Consider the following 14,205-nt stretch of genomic DNA (forward strand, 5'->3'; position numbering starts at 1 on the left):
GCCTACAAACACCACAACACCTTTTTGCAAAATCGCCTAATCCCGTCCAACCAACTCGCCCACCCCTCTCGGTGCTATGTCGCCTAGCCCATCGACCATAATCGCTTACCACACCACACCCCTCTATTTTTTGCAGAAATTTCCTAAGCCCGTCCAGCCAATTCGCCCACCCCCGGTGCTATGTCGCCTAGCCCATCGACCAAATCGCCTACAACACCACACCCCTCTATTTTTTTTGCAGAAATCGCCTAAGCCTGTCCAACCAACTCGCCCACCCCCCGGGTGCTATATCGCATAGCCCATCGACCCTACTCATCCACATGTCCGGTGCTATGTCGCATAGCTCATTGAGATCAATGCCAGCCATCTGCACATTTTAGAAGACCAAAATAGGGGGCAAGGAATTAATACGTAAGCGACATAATGTAAATGAAACACTTTTAGCATCCCCCCCCCCCCCCCCCCCCTTTCCATCATGCAAGCAAAACTGAATGAACAAGGGCAATTTTTTTCATAATTTACCAAAACACACCAAACTCAATGAGCAGCCTTTTATAGGGTTTGCAGGAATCTTTTTCTACTACTGGTTTTTCAGGCTTTTTTCCTGGATACTTTGTGTTTTAGTAGGCAACTAGACTTTACTACTAGCTTTTTTTGTAAGTAACTCAATAGTTTTTTGACTAGTTTTTCCTGTACACTGATTACTAACACAAATATGCTTTTTTTGTTTCTTTTTGCTTACAGAAGCAAGGTGCAATACAATAGACAAGATGCAATTCAAGAGCCAAGAGTCAGCAGCTTTTATTATCTACTCCCTCCGTTCCGAATTACTCGTCGCAGAAATGGATGTATCTAGAATACATCTAGATGGATGTATCTAGAATACATCTAGATACATCCATTTCTGCGACGAGTAATTCGGAACGGAGGGAGTAGCATCCAAGTTATACGTGTGTAAAGGGGGAGGCAAGAACAGGGACAAGAATCAAGCCAGGTTCTGAAACACTTAGGTACAGGGGCAATTTTTGCAAGTAGTATATCAGTGGGGTAGGTATAGAGAGGGAAATCCACTAGTTCTAGAATTAAAAGAAGTTCATAAACATTGGAACAACTTTGTTTACCTTTTGCTGTTCACTGGGAGAAATTTGCCCAGCTCTGGCAATTGAATTGCCCTCGATCTCCAGAATTTTTGCATGGTCAGCACGAAAGAGTTGCAGATACAATCGTGTTTTCCAGAATTTCCCCCAGGATTTTTCGCTTTGATTTTTGGCCTTTTTTACTCTGTTTTTCGCAGTGGGAGAAGAGCTCCCCAACGCTAGGCCATGGCGTCCAGCGGCGGCTGGGGATGGAATCAAGAAGTTGCATATCAGCGCTTGTGGGACGTAGGGTTTTTCTGGTGGTGGGTGAGTGGGGGAGGGGAAAGATCACGTGAGGCAGATCGGTTGCTGCTTGTTGGGACGTGGAAACGAGGGGAAGGTGGGCCTGCCTTTTTAGCACATGGGTGGGGACCGACAGGATTGACTTTCCTAATATGGCGGCCGCGACATCCACCCGCATAGCGCGCGGGCGCTGCGTAGCAGCGTCCCGGGAAAAAAGGATGCTGGCTAATTGGGGGTCAAAGTCGGGTCAGGTGAATTTCCCAATTGGAAAAGTCGTTGCCTGATCAGCTTTCTATATTTGGAACTTCCCTTTAAATTTTCCTATTACTGACTTTCACAAATTCTAGGCCTAATTTTCAGAATTTGAAACTTTCAGGATTATTTTGAATTTCAAACTAATTGAATTCATGAAGTTTCAGAAATTCAAGTTTCTTTTTGGAAAATTTAACATTTGGAAGAAAAATCAAACTTCCAAAATCATCAAAAGTTTTCCTATTTTTGGATTACGCACAGGGAAGAAGTGTGATCGACATATGCATGCAACGTACGAGAACCGCTTCATATCTGTCGTCCGACGGGAAGCATTCATCAGGCCATTCCCGTGACGTCGATGCATTTTTCATCCCACAGTTGAGATTCTTTTGAAATCAGTCATTGAACACACCGATCAAAGCCTGATTTTATATCCGCCCCAACCCCTTGTCCGTTTCTCGCGCATTAATCTCACCTTCCCCGCCCCGTTCACGTCTCACATGCCCCCGGCGCAGCTACATCTTTGAGCTTGCCCCTCGTCGTACCGTCTCTCTCAGCCGGGAACCAACTATTCCCACACGCATGTGACATCAACCACATCGGTGCGCCATATCGGCTGATGCTGAGCTCGCCATTGTCCATGACGGCAAACGAGCGAGTGACCAACCCCCCTCGTCTTCCTGGTCATCTCCACTAGGTTCGAGCCCGGCAGCCTCTAGTTCACCTCGCCGGAGGGGCATCTCAGTTGGAGAACAAATTTAGTATGTGTCAACCTGCAGGACCCACACCCCCATCCACGCCCAGGTACCGTCCTCATCTCTACTCATGAAGCAGTTGGTAGTCTCCGTTCCAGGTTTATTTTCGTCCCACCTCACCCGGTTTTTTTTAAACCTATTTTGGTACCTCCTCCCACCTCATACTTAGCCACCACGGACTGGAAAAACCTCGTGCTGAGGCCCCAACCCGCACCAATGCACGTACGACCGAAAAAAGATCTACGATGGTTATCCAACGAAAAAAGACCTACGAAAACTAACCAGCGACAAAAAAACCTAAACCTATCGCCCGCACGGACGATCGACGACTCCTGCCCTCGAGTGAGGTCTCCCTTCGCCGCCGCCGCTCCACCCAGAGCCGCCCTCTTCCCCGCTGGCGCCGCCCTCTTCCCTCCCACCCCGAGCTGTCGTCTTCCCCGCCCACGCCGCTCTCTTCCCCGCCGGCGCTGCCATCCACTCACCTTCTGTTCTTCAAGCGGGGACGCCCCAGATCGAGTCGAGCAAGTCAGCGGGGCAGCAGCCAGATCCGCCATGGCCACATCTCGTCGAGATGGGCTGCGCCGGGAGAGGTAGATCGAGGCGGCGGGCAACGTGTGCGTCTTGTCTCTTGGGACGCCGCTCCGACCCGATCCGGCGAGGAGGCAGCCTCCGTGTGCGGCAATGAGGGCGGCGGCCGGCTGCGCGAAAGGTCGATCTGATTGTGCCTCGTCACACCCCTTCCCTGGTAAAGACCCAAGCTCCTCGCATCTCCGCTCCACTGGATGCACTTTCTTGGCTTAGGCTTTCAGTTTTTTCAGGGCTGCACTTTCTTTGCCTGTTAAGCAATTGATATACATAGTGGAGCAAGAATTAACACCATGGAAGGGGAGAAATACAGTACAGGCACTACGTATTTTAAATTTTGCATGTGGGCTCAGGCGTGGCAGCGTCAGCGGCCTCCGACGCTCCTCGGCTCAGCCGCCGCCGACCTACCATGCCCAAAATCCTCGCGAGCAGTGTCACTCCTTCCCCTCACCGTGGTACCTTCCTCTTCCGTGTTACTTTTTTTCTTCTGAACATGCAGTTGTTTTGGTCCATCATTGTTCTCATAAAAGTACATTCTTAAGGATGAGCAAACTTCTGTGATGTTGTGACGCGAAGTGCCTGATGCCTTGATGTCTTACTTTAAATTCGTTTTACATGCATGAGCAGGACTTCACACTAGGATGGGAGCAACCTGCATCTTTCGAATGTACTGAACTAATAAATAACTACGTACTTTTGAACTGAATATCCTCCGGCAATTGGCGTCAGCATTGACTATGCCACTGTCAAATGCATGTTTGTTTAATCATAATGATTTCTTCATCCCTTTAGTTAGAAGAATCAAAAGGAGTTAATAAGCTTCTAAGCTCTTTAGTCTGCATTTTTCTTTGTAGTTCCTTTTTTTACTCAGATTGTGCAACGTCAATGGTCTCTACCCTGAAGAGTCAAGATTACATTGTTACTGACTTGCAAGGCTCTATTATGTTTCGAGGTGAAGAAGTATTTACCTCTTGAGTTGTTGATCATTTTCTTTGGCTTGACTCTATATGCAACCCTTTCGTACCATTTACCTGCATTAACTTGAGCAATAATATCTGTACCATTTACTTTACTGTTAATTACAGAAGAAGATAAAACCAATGAGTTAACTAAGCAAGATTTGCAGGTGCAATGGATTGATTGATTGATGAATCAATCACAGCTGCTAGAAGAAGAAAGAATCAGGCGTGCATCATGGATGATGGATCTTGGAGTGCGGGGTGAGAACAAAGGTGATTTATTGGAGTGATATAAGCAAACTCAGGCACGTTTCCTTTCCTCACATTTTGAAGATCCAAGCAGAATGGATCTATTATTAGTAGCATCGTCACCTTCAAATCCAATGTTTTTTTAGGCCACTCCTGTGTTTGTCTCTTTCAAACTAATCTGGTTTAAACAGTAGATCATTACTATTTTACCTACTTGATTCTTAATGCTTGTATTTCTTAAATTTTCCTAGGAGAATGGGAATTACATCTAGAGCTACAGTTTGTGATTTAAGGATCTGCTAGGCATGTCATGGCAAGTAATTTTACTTGGCAATTGCCATGCTCCAGCATAAATCATGTTCTGTTGCAGCACCTGACATTTAGGTACCTTGATTCATGGATGTACGATAGGCCTGAAGCTTGAGCAGTTCATATTCGACATATCCATTTAATCCCTGTCCATGACACTTTTTGAGGTTCGGCTTTCAAAACTCTGCCCTAATATAGCATCTTCTGCTCCCTCTTCTTTTCCTGTTTTTTGTGAGCTTTAAAACCTTGAGATACTCATCGGTGCATATCTGAAAATTCAGGTGCTACACGAAGAGGAATTTGCGCCAGTGAAGAACGCGAATGGCACAACCTATGACACCTGATGCTACTCCAACTGCATAGCGGATGGGTAATTTCTCACCATTTCCTGTACCCAGAAACTTGTAGAATTAAATTACAAGTCAGGCCTTTCAACATAGAACTTTTATGATCATCTTTCTCATGATCCCTTTCCCTCATAAGCTTCGAGGTTTCTCCTCTCAGCTCCTATGCCGGAGAAAGCCTTGAGACGATTTTTCACGGACGAGGATTCCACATTCCCGGTGAGATTTCGCTATAGGCGCATCATGTCATGGCAGCAGCAACATCAAATGGGAGATGCAATGTTGCAAGGCCGAAACCTTGGGATACATTGGGTTTCGACTTACATGTTACAGGATATGCGTAGACGTAAGTTTGACTTTCAGATAATACATGCCAAACACTTTTAAAGTTGTGTCGTGCATGACAGTGGAAACATCTGTGTATTGCACAGGATCCTACAGAGCAGATGGGCACATGTATGTGTGGAGACTCTGAAAAGATGAACACATGTATGTGTCCGGTTATTCTGAAGCTATTTAATATATTAGTTGTGTCAAGAGGTCAAGTCCAGGTCCCTCATGTCAAGTCTATAAGTTTCACTCGAAAGAATAAAATGCTCTCAAGGGTCGTACTGAAAAAAGAACTACATTAGCAAGTTGATTCAATAATCCATCCTCTGTTTTGCACCTCGTTTGTTAGTTATTTAGTTATGGCCAGGGTGGGAGTATTGATCACTATTTCTTGACAAAGTTTTGGGTGAAGGAGCAAATTGGCAGTAATCAGTGCGATCCTACCGGCAGTGGTTTGCGAGTATACATGGATAGGAAATGAGATGAGATCAAATCTCATGATTCCATCTCGTCCCGGTCCCGGGCGGACGGGGTGTCAGGGTGAGTAGTTTGTTTGTTCGACCCTCATTCTGTGGTGCCCATGAAATATGCAACACATGTACCATGAAGGGGGTTATTTAGTGTGACAACTCATACTTGTTGTCCTAAGGGCTGCTTTATAAAAGCTTTGTACCAAATTTACTGAATTAGAAATAACAGTTGATAGAGCTGGTATGTTAATCTCATAGCCCTGACCTTGAACATTTTCTTCTTTCGTCCTATATATGCACACTTACCTTCCTGCAACTGTATGTACATCCTCTGTAAGGAAATATAGGAGCATTTAGAATACTAAAGTAGTGATCTAAATGCTCTAATATTTCTTATTAACTAGCCAATTGCTTTCATTTAATTATCATTATTCTGGAACATGTTGCTCACGTGATATTAAACATTTTAATTAGAATAAGCTATCCAAGAAGGTTTTATTAGGAAAATTTAGTTTATGTGACTTTTTTTATTTGAACAAGCTACGCATCTCCATTTTTTCATTTTTAGTTGTTTATTTGTATAGTTGAAACATTAGTTTGATGTGAGTTTCAGCTACCTGCTTGTTATTGAAACTGCAAGAACTCGCTAGCTTTTGTCAAAAGAAATGGAATGTGATGGAAGTAAAAGAAGATAAGGTGTTTTTGTTGATCCTTGTGTCTGATTTTAGGGTGTGTGCGTGTGCCTAATCACTGTAAATAGTAAATACTCTACATCTATGACAGCGAAATCCTTGTGAATATGGACAGATGGAGATGTATGAACGGGCAGTTCTTGCAGTTACTTATTCAGTGGACATATGGTGTAATTATTGTCAGTTTGCGATTTCAACATACAATGACCCAGATGTCATCAGAACATAGCAATTGAATACCGAGACTATTCTGATGAAGTTTTTTTAATATATTTTTGTAGTGTCTTGACTTTTGTTAACTACCGCATTTTAGGATGTATGTGTATAGGAATACATACATGGCAAGAAGGGATTTTACAATACCTAGGACCTGGACAGGAATGCTTGATGAAATGCTTCATAATATTTTAGCACTGTTTTTCGGCAGTCCTTGTGGTAGGAAAGTTATCCATTCTTCGAAAACTCATCTACTACTACTCACCTTGTAGAATTTTTTATTCTGCTGCATATTTGGTTTTATCATAAAATGAATGGATTATTCTGAAATACAGTGTAACCCCTCCCCCCCTCTCAACGATTATTATTTTAGCATTTATTTATTATTATTCTTTTGCCTCTTGCTATTGCTTGCTAAAGGCACATGCATACACAAATCTTTCCTCGTGCCATTGTTTCTTCTGCAAGCACCTAGCAGTGTAATTTCATGAATCAAAGTAAGATTCTGCTATTTGGCCCAAAGAATTATCTGATGATACCTTTTCCCCTTTCCTTGCTATAGCTACTGGATGTTTATTCTTTTTGAGACAAGAACACTTACTTTTGGCCTACTTATACTATCATGTCGATTCCTAATTTAGGAGTGAATATGGGCCGTGGACTGCTTTTCTTGCGTTTGCGGTGTGTTTGTTCTTACCCTTTCCAGGTAGAGTAACATGAAAGATCAATAAGTCCTGCTTAAAAGTTTGATGCACTGTTTGAGCAGTGATTTTGTTTTTTATGGTGAGAGTTCCTCGGATGTTATTTTTCGCTCAAATTTTGCAAGAAGCTCAAGCATTTGATAATTATTTTGTCTCAAAATTTCAGATTTTTTGGATTTTGTTTTATCATGTTTTTTCAGTGTTTTTCGAAATTCGGTGTACTACACTCGAGAGTTGTCACACCTTTCTATATATCTCATGGTTTTGTGGCTTATGCCTTGGAAGCTTTTTGCCAATGCACAAGTGCAAAGTCCTTTCATTTTCCTCCTGTATCCTCAGTTGCGTACTATAACATTTGACTATGTGTCGTGTTGGTCTCAATGGGCTGGCACAGTACTACAGACTATGGCTAAAGGCTATGTTTACAAACATAAAATAATGATTCAAAGAAGAGGAGCAGACGGTGCTACGATATTTACCTCAAGGTGATGAATCAATGAACCGAGGGACTTATTATTCGGTGAGGCCAGCGGGGTATTCCATTTCCTGCATTTCCTCTTCAGTATGCTGACTCCAATCTCCAGAGTCCTCGATGATTCTTTCTTAGTCCATTTAAATGGGTATTATTTTTACCAGTTGGTACACGTTTTTCTTTCAATATGCACTCTCACAATAATATATTTTTTCTGTTCTTCAAATTGATTTGTTGATGGTACAAGGGAATCATTGAAAAAATGTCTTCTCATCAAGGATTGGATTGTGTTCTCATTATAGAACATAATTTATTATGTGAGGCATTTGCCATTGCAACATCTTGTCTAGGGTATATTTTTTCCATTAAACTGAACTGCCTCGCAAAAAAATTGTATGTAATACCCTCTTCTCCATAAATAAATGACATCTGCTTGGGCAGTAGGTCATGCTTGGCAGAATCGCCTCCTCCCGGTCTTCAGCACTCCTGCAGGAATTGAGCGCCAGTGTGGTCGGGACACATAGAACACCAACAAGGGAAAAAAACGCACCACTCCGTAAGTTATTTTGGGTCATGCGTTGCTAAATTTGAAAGCGCGGACCTGCATGTGTATATAACTATATATACTTGTCCTCGTGGAAATCCAAGTTGCTATTCTTCATAGCATTAAGCACTACAGGAATATTGATAGAGGGATTCTATAAATTTATTTATGACTTTATGATTATGTTTTTACTATAGTTTATGTTTCAATTTGTACCTTGCAAACTGGCAAGTAAAATATCACTTATTTAAGAAACAGAGTGCTGTTAAAATGTGGCAGATTACCTTTTAAATGTTTTACAAGATTCAGCGATATATGAGCATCCTTCCATGTCTACTTGTCTAGGGTATATTTTTTCCATTAAACTGAACTGCCTCGCAAAAAAATTGTATGTAATACCCTCTTCTCCATAAATAAATGACATCTGCTTGGGCAGTAGGTCATGCTTGGCAGAATCGCCTCCTCCCGGTCTTCAGCACTCCTGCAGGAATTGAGCGCCAGTGTGGTCGGGACACATAGAACACCAACAAGCGACAAAAACGCACCACTCCGTAAGTTATTTTGGCTCATGCTTCGCTAAATTTGAAAGCGCAGACCTGCATGTGTATATAACTATATATACTTGTCCTCGTGGAAATCCAAGTTGCTATTCTTCATAGCATTAAACACAATAAATTTTACAGGAATATTGATCCTTTTATACAGAATATGCAGCCAGAGTTTGGGCAATGATCAAAACGTGGCTTGGTTTACATGATGTTCATCCTACGGACTGGGGAGGCATGGTTTCCGTCAAGGAGTGGTGGCGCAGCAACACTTAAGGGAGGTCGCAATCTCGAAGGCCGCTTGTTTCCCTTATTCCTATCTCTTGGGAAATCTGGAATGAGCGAAATGCTCGGGTGTTCCGCAACAATGCGACTCCGGTCGTTGTGCTTGTGACACATCAAAGCGGAGGCATCATCGGGGTGCCTTGCCGGACGAAATATTTGTGTAATATAATGCCGCGAGAGTGATTCTTAAAATCTTCGTCTTATTCAATGAAAATGACAAGCCTTTGGACTTGTTTCAACATAATATGGACCCGAATGGAGTGAAATGTTTAATATGTGCATACCATTTCTGGATTGAGAGATCTATTTACTGATGGCTGGTTTTTAAAGATGTCTTATAAAGTTGTGAAATTCTACGAGAAAAGGCTTATGAGTGGAATTAATGAGGACGGTGCTTGTGAAGTTTCCTCCATAGCTCTTTTGCAATCAATCATTCGTCTGTTATTATGGGTAAATGGTCGTCCAAATCCAAAATACACAACAGATTATAGGTTGAATATATCTGTGTCTTACAATCTATTTCTTTCATATTTTCAGTTGTTCCATTGTATGCATGCACATTGGAAGGCAGAAAGTAATGTTGGCTGGTCGCCAGAGAAGTAAAAAGGCCAACATCTTGAGCTGTATGGAGCATGGTTGTTTTCTTAAAGTTTCTGATGGATTGTATACCATTGACTGAGAGGAATCGTTCATTCATGAGAATGGGACAAGAGCATTGCTAGATGGAATTCGGCTGAGTGTAAGTACACATGAGAGGTGTGTTTTCATTGATAGAGGAAGGGTGAGAGCATGACACTTGTACAGGAAAAAGAAAGAAATGGAAACCAAAATTTAGAAGTAAAGAGAAGAATGCTATGATCTCATGATAAGATGTCGGTCACCAGCGAGCACCCACATGAGCAGACCTATAATAGGTCCTAAGACACATAATATGTGATTAAGGGGCATAATTGGATTATGAGTTTGGACCAGAGATACTTCCTAAAGTATATGCATTGTAGCCCAGGCAACAAGTATGAGTTGTCACACCTTTCTATATATCTCATGGTTTTGTGGCTTATGCCTTCCTAAAGTATATGCAAAAGAACAGGAATCACCGGCAACAAAGAGAAACGTAGATTGGAAGGATCTAACCTGTGGACACACGACCACTCATGAATGAATACCTTTTCAACGTGGACCCATCAAAGACAAACGACAATTGAATCCCACGAGATCCATTGAAGACAAACCTCCACATGCCATCCGACGATGTTAGAAGCACCGCCAGAACAGGGGCTCCGGGAATATATTTTTTCTACAGCTTGTTGAATTAATTTGATGGATTTTCTCATTTCACCAACATACTAAATAGCGAGCTAACGAATCCCCTTCTTTTTGCCATCGGACTTTCCAATCACATTGGTTGTAAGAATCATAAGGATCTACTTTATGAAGATTCCATTGTATTCCAGAAGCTCGTAACATCGGTCCCAATAAGCCCCAATTTACTGCTTCTTCTCCGCTAATAAAACCTAGAGGTACTCGTAATTGTATGCTTAGAAAAAGAAATATCTGCGTCAATACAACAACGTATTAGTCCTGCTGGCCCCCGGGCCTGCTTCAAGCTATAGCAGATGGGACTAACCTATTTTTTAAAGAAGATATTCTGCCATTCCGAGGAGATATTTCTTTGTTTAGCATTGGACCCTCAACAACAGTCACATCAGTAGGCGGAGAGAACCTTATTCCATTTTCAGAGAGCTGCCTCGTCCTTGCCTCTCTGAGTAGGATACAAACCCTAATAAAACTAAAAAACATGAAAAAACGAAGCCCTCCCATTGGCACGAGCGGGGATCCACCGCGCCTCCATGGCCCTAAGGCCACAGAGGACGCCGCAGACCGGTGGCGGCTCCTATGGGAGGCATAAGAAACCCGAGCTCCGGTGGCGGCTACGTTTAGGAGGTGGCCAGGTTGTGTGCGTATTTCGGCGTACGAGAATGACGGGAATATCTTAAGCACATCAAATAGATCTTAGTTTGTAACATATTCTTAGTTGAATCATTATCTATACGTATACATAATTTAAATACATTTTTTAATCAAAATATATTGCAGGTGAAGTGGATTTCAATTGCTTTTCAATGGTTGCGGGCTATGTTTTCCTATACATGCACAAAATTACATGCATTATATTTATATATGTAAGTAGGAAAATTTGAAAGGCCCGTGGCAACGCACGGGCGTTCTACTAGTATGATCTAGGTATTGAGTACTCTATCACGTGCATACATTTTTTTATTGATATCTAACATATTTTATGTTTTGATTATTATTTTCATCTCTCTGTGTGCTATCCTTGGTTTATTCTATTTTCGTGGGTTCCAACTTTGTTGTGTCCTTTGTATAGTGGATCACCTAATCATTAACAAATATCCGTGAATTTGGCATGAATATGACATAAATATGCTTCCTATTTGGATACCATATAGTGAGATATCACCCTTTTCATGCTTCCTATTATTTCCAAAAATAATACTACTACACATGCTTCTTTGGTCTAGAAAGTTTGCTTCCATAGTTCAACCTTTTTTTCCGGTAAATTTGGTATGTAGGTGACACAAACATGCATCCCCATGTTGACATCACTCTTAATTAATTTCCATGTTTAATCTGTATGCTTCAAACTACAATGAGTATATTGATATAATACATTTTCATTCTTCATAATGATGGGGTTTCGAATATGTGATGCAATTGATTAAAAGCAAACTTTTCTAGGGAATTGACAGCAAACTTGATCATACAATACATGGATTCATGTGCGAGCTACATATTCAAGATAGTCTACTCGGGGGAGGAATAAAACGTAATAGAGTGGTTAGCAGGGATAGTCGGGCAAGCTAAGAGGATGCAGTTATGAAAAGAAGCGGTCAATTAACAAACAAAGTCGGTAAATCTCGTGTGGTCCTAATTAGAAGGTCATAATACCTCCGTGCACCTCACCGGATGACGTCTGACTAGTCTGATGGACGCAAAGTATATATAGTTTGATGCCTAGCGATGCCCAAAAGAAGAAAGTCACATGGGTGCCCTCCCTCCTCGGCAGATGCCACTATCTGGGGCGGCCACAAGCCAAGGAGCTCCTTCAAGTAAAAATGCATGGCCAAAATTTATGAAGCTGAGTATTTCATTTTGGCACTCGTGAAATTGTGGCCATGGGTAGCATATTTTGACAAGTGAAGAGTTTCCAAATTTTATAGGTTATTTATATAGCTACTAATGTACTTCTTGTTTTCCATTGTGTGTGGTGATACCAATTTTTTGGTTTCTAGGTGGAACAATTTAGATGGCATCTGTATCATTTTATAAACATAACACCTGACCAAAGTTCCTCGTGCATGCCTAGAGTACAACCTCCTCCTTGTAAAACAACTATCAACTATATTACATATAGTCTAATAACAATATCAACTATGGCATATGAAAAGCAAATGTAAAAATGAATTAAGGGGTAGTCGGGAGCTAAGAAGGTTGATCATGGAGTAATTGCCCTTCACAATTAACATGTTTTCAACAATCAACTTCTCTAAAATACAAGCATACCGATGGTCAAAAGTAATTGTGAAACATTAACTGTGAAACTCCCAGGGGCACGCACGTCAGGGGGTACACATGCATGCAACCATCAGATTACTTTAAGATTCGTAAACTTATTTGGTCATAGACCTTTGATTACTGTAGGATAGGGTCCATCCATACAAGTGTTTGTCAGTTTTTCCCGTAGTTGCATATGCCATCCAACCCACCTCCTATGCCTTTTATTTTTATCTTCAAATTTAAATCTATGATAAGTTTTGACCGAAAGTCCAATTTATATTTCATTTGCATAGTCGTGTTCCTTGTGACGAGGACTTTCAAACAAGACCACTCTTAAATACATTTTGACAACTTTAGTTTTTTTGCCAAGTTTCAAATAATAAAACATGGTAGTTGTAATATTAAGTTTTACCAAGTTTCATTTGCGTTTAGGGTTTAGGTTTAGAGCATAGGGTTTATGGTTTGAGTCATTTTAGTTTCTGAAACTTGGTGAATTTAGTCATTCTTTCAACTCAAGTTTTAGTAGTTATAACTTGATGAAGTTTTTAAAACCTGTGAAAACATATTCATAAGTGGTCTTGTTTTAAAGCCCTGATCATAAGGAACATGAATATACAAACGAGATATATATTGGACTTTGGTTCAAAAAATATAATAGATTTAAATTAGAAAGTCTAAAGAAAAAGCAAGGGAGATGGGATGGGTGGAGCTGTGAAAAGCTCCACACATGGACTCCATGTAAGGTAATTCAGGGCTAAAGCAGGTGCAAAGTGCAAATTAATTTTTGGATCACTAGGCAATCGGGTGATCACACAAATCTGGGTGCCCGAGGATGTATGTGCCACAGATTGCCTCTCAACAATAATCCTGATTTTTATTTGGTCACTAGCACAAATCTGGGTGCCCGTAAGCAATGAACTTTTGAGATTATTGAAAGATGTTGGTGGCATGTTGGTGTTTTTGATTGTTGTGTGGTTCACTATTAAAAGGAGAACGAAAAGATGTGGAGAGATTTGCAAGATGTAGAAGTTGGAGAATCTTAAGTGAACATGGTATTGTCCTTTTGTAGTATGTAGTTAGTTCATGGCGGTATCCACTTTATTCTCTTTCTTTTCATGTGCAATTATTTCGTTTATTCTGTTATTTGAAGAAGCACTTTGACCTTGTGTATTTCTATCCATCACCATCCAAAAGCATCATAGTCTAGTTGGCATCCTAATGTTGTATCTGGACGTCACCATCACCGTCCCAAAGTAGCCTGGTTGATCGCCTAATCTATTATGATGTGGATGTAAACTTTGTTTTTTGTATACTTCCATGGTCAAAGATCTGAAATTTATGCAATATGCTTTGTTTGTTTATTGCATCTGAAAATGTGTCAGTTTGGCTCATATTGTCAAAAGACCTGAAATTGACTTGACCATGATCATATTTAATTTGCCAGCGCATTTTTTAAAATTGATTTGAATATCAAAATTTTGAATTTTGGGTGAAAATTAGTGGATAATCAAGGTGCAAAAGGTTTGAACTCTAAGAGAA

At 41.1% G+C, this 14,205-nt stretch overlaps 1 long non-coding RNA gene across 13 annotated transcripts; it reads left to right on the forward strand.

Annotated features, from left to right (window-relative positions):
* Positions 1 to 2,606: 2,606 nt before the first annotated feature.
* Positions 2,607 to 9,891, forward strand: LOC123168475 (uncharacterized). 13 transcript variants are annotated; one of them, XR_006484374.1, is made up of 12 exons: positions 2,636 to 3,131; positions 3,205 to 3,426; positions 3,826 to 3,923; positions 4,098 to 4,203; positions 4,591 to 4,655; positions 4,770 to 5,178; positions 5,264 to 5,321; positions 6,653 to 8,064; positions 8,155 to 8,269; positions 8,694 to 8,808; positions 8,963 to 9,537; positions 9,625 to 9,887. It is a non-coding gene; the product is annotated as an uncharacterized lncRNA (long non-coding RNA). The 13 variants fall into 13 exon arrangements; XR_006484371.1 differs by adding an exon at positions 3,599 to 3,638 and having other exon boundaries at positions 2,624 to 3,131; positions 4,770 to 8,064; positions 9,625 to 9,889; XR_006484370.1 differs by having other exon boundaries at positions 2,627 to 3,131; positions 5,264 to 8,064; positions 9,625 to 9,888.
* The last annotated feature ends 4,314 nt before the right edge of the window (positions 9,892 to 14,205 follow it).

The sequence above is a fragment of the Triticum aestivum genome, chromosome 7D, assembly GCF_018294505.1.
Source record: "Triticum aestivum cultivar Chinese Spring chromosome 7D, IWGSC CS RefSeq v2.1, whole genome shotgun sequence".
Lineage (NCBI taxonomy): Eukaryota > Viridiplantae > Streptophyta > Magnoliopsida > Poales > Poaceae > Triticum > Triticum aestivum.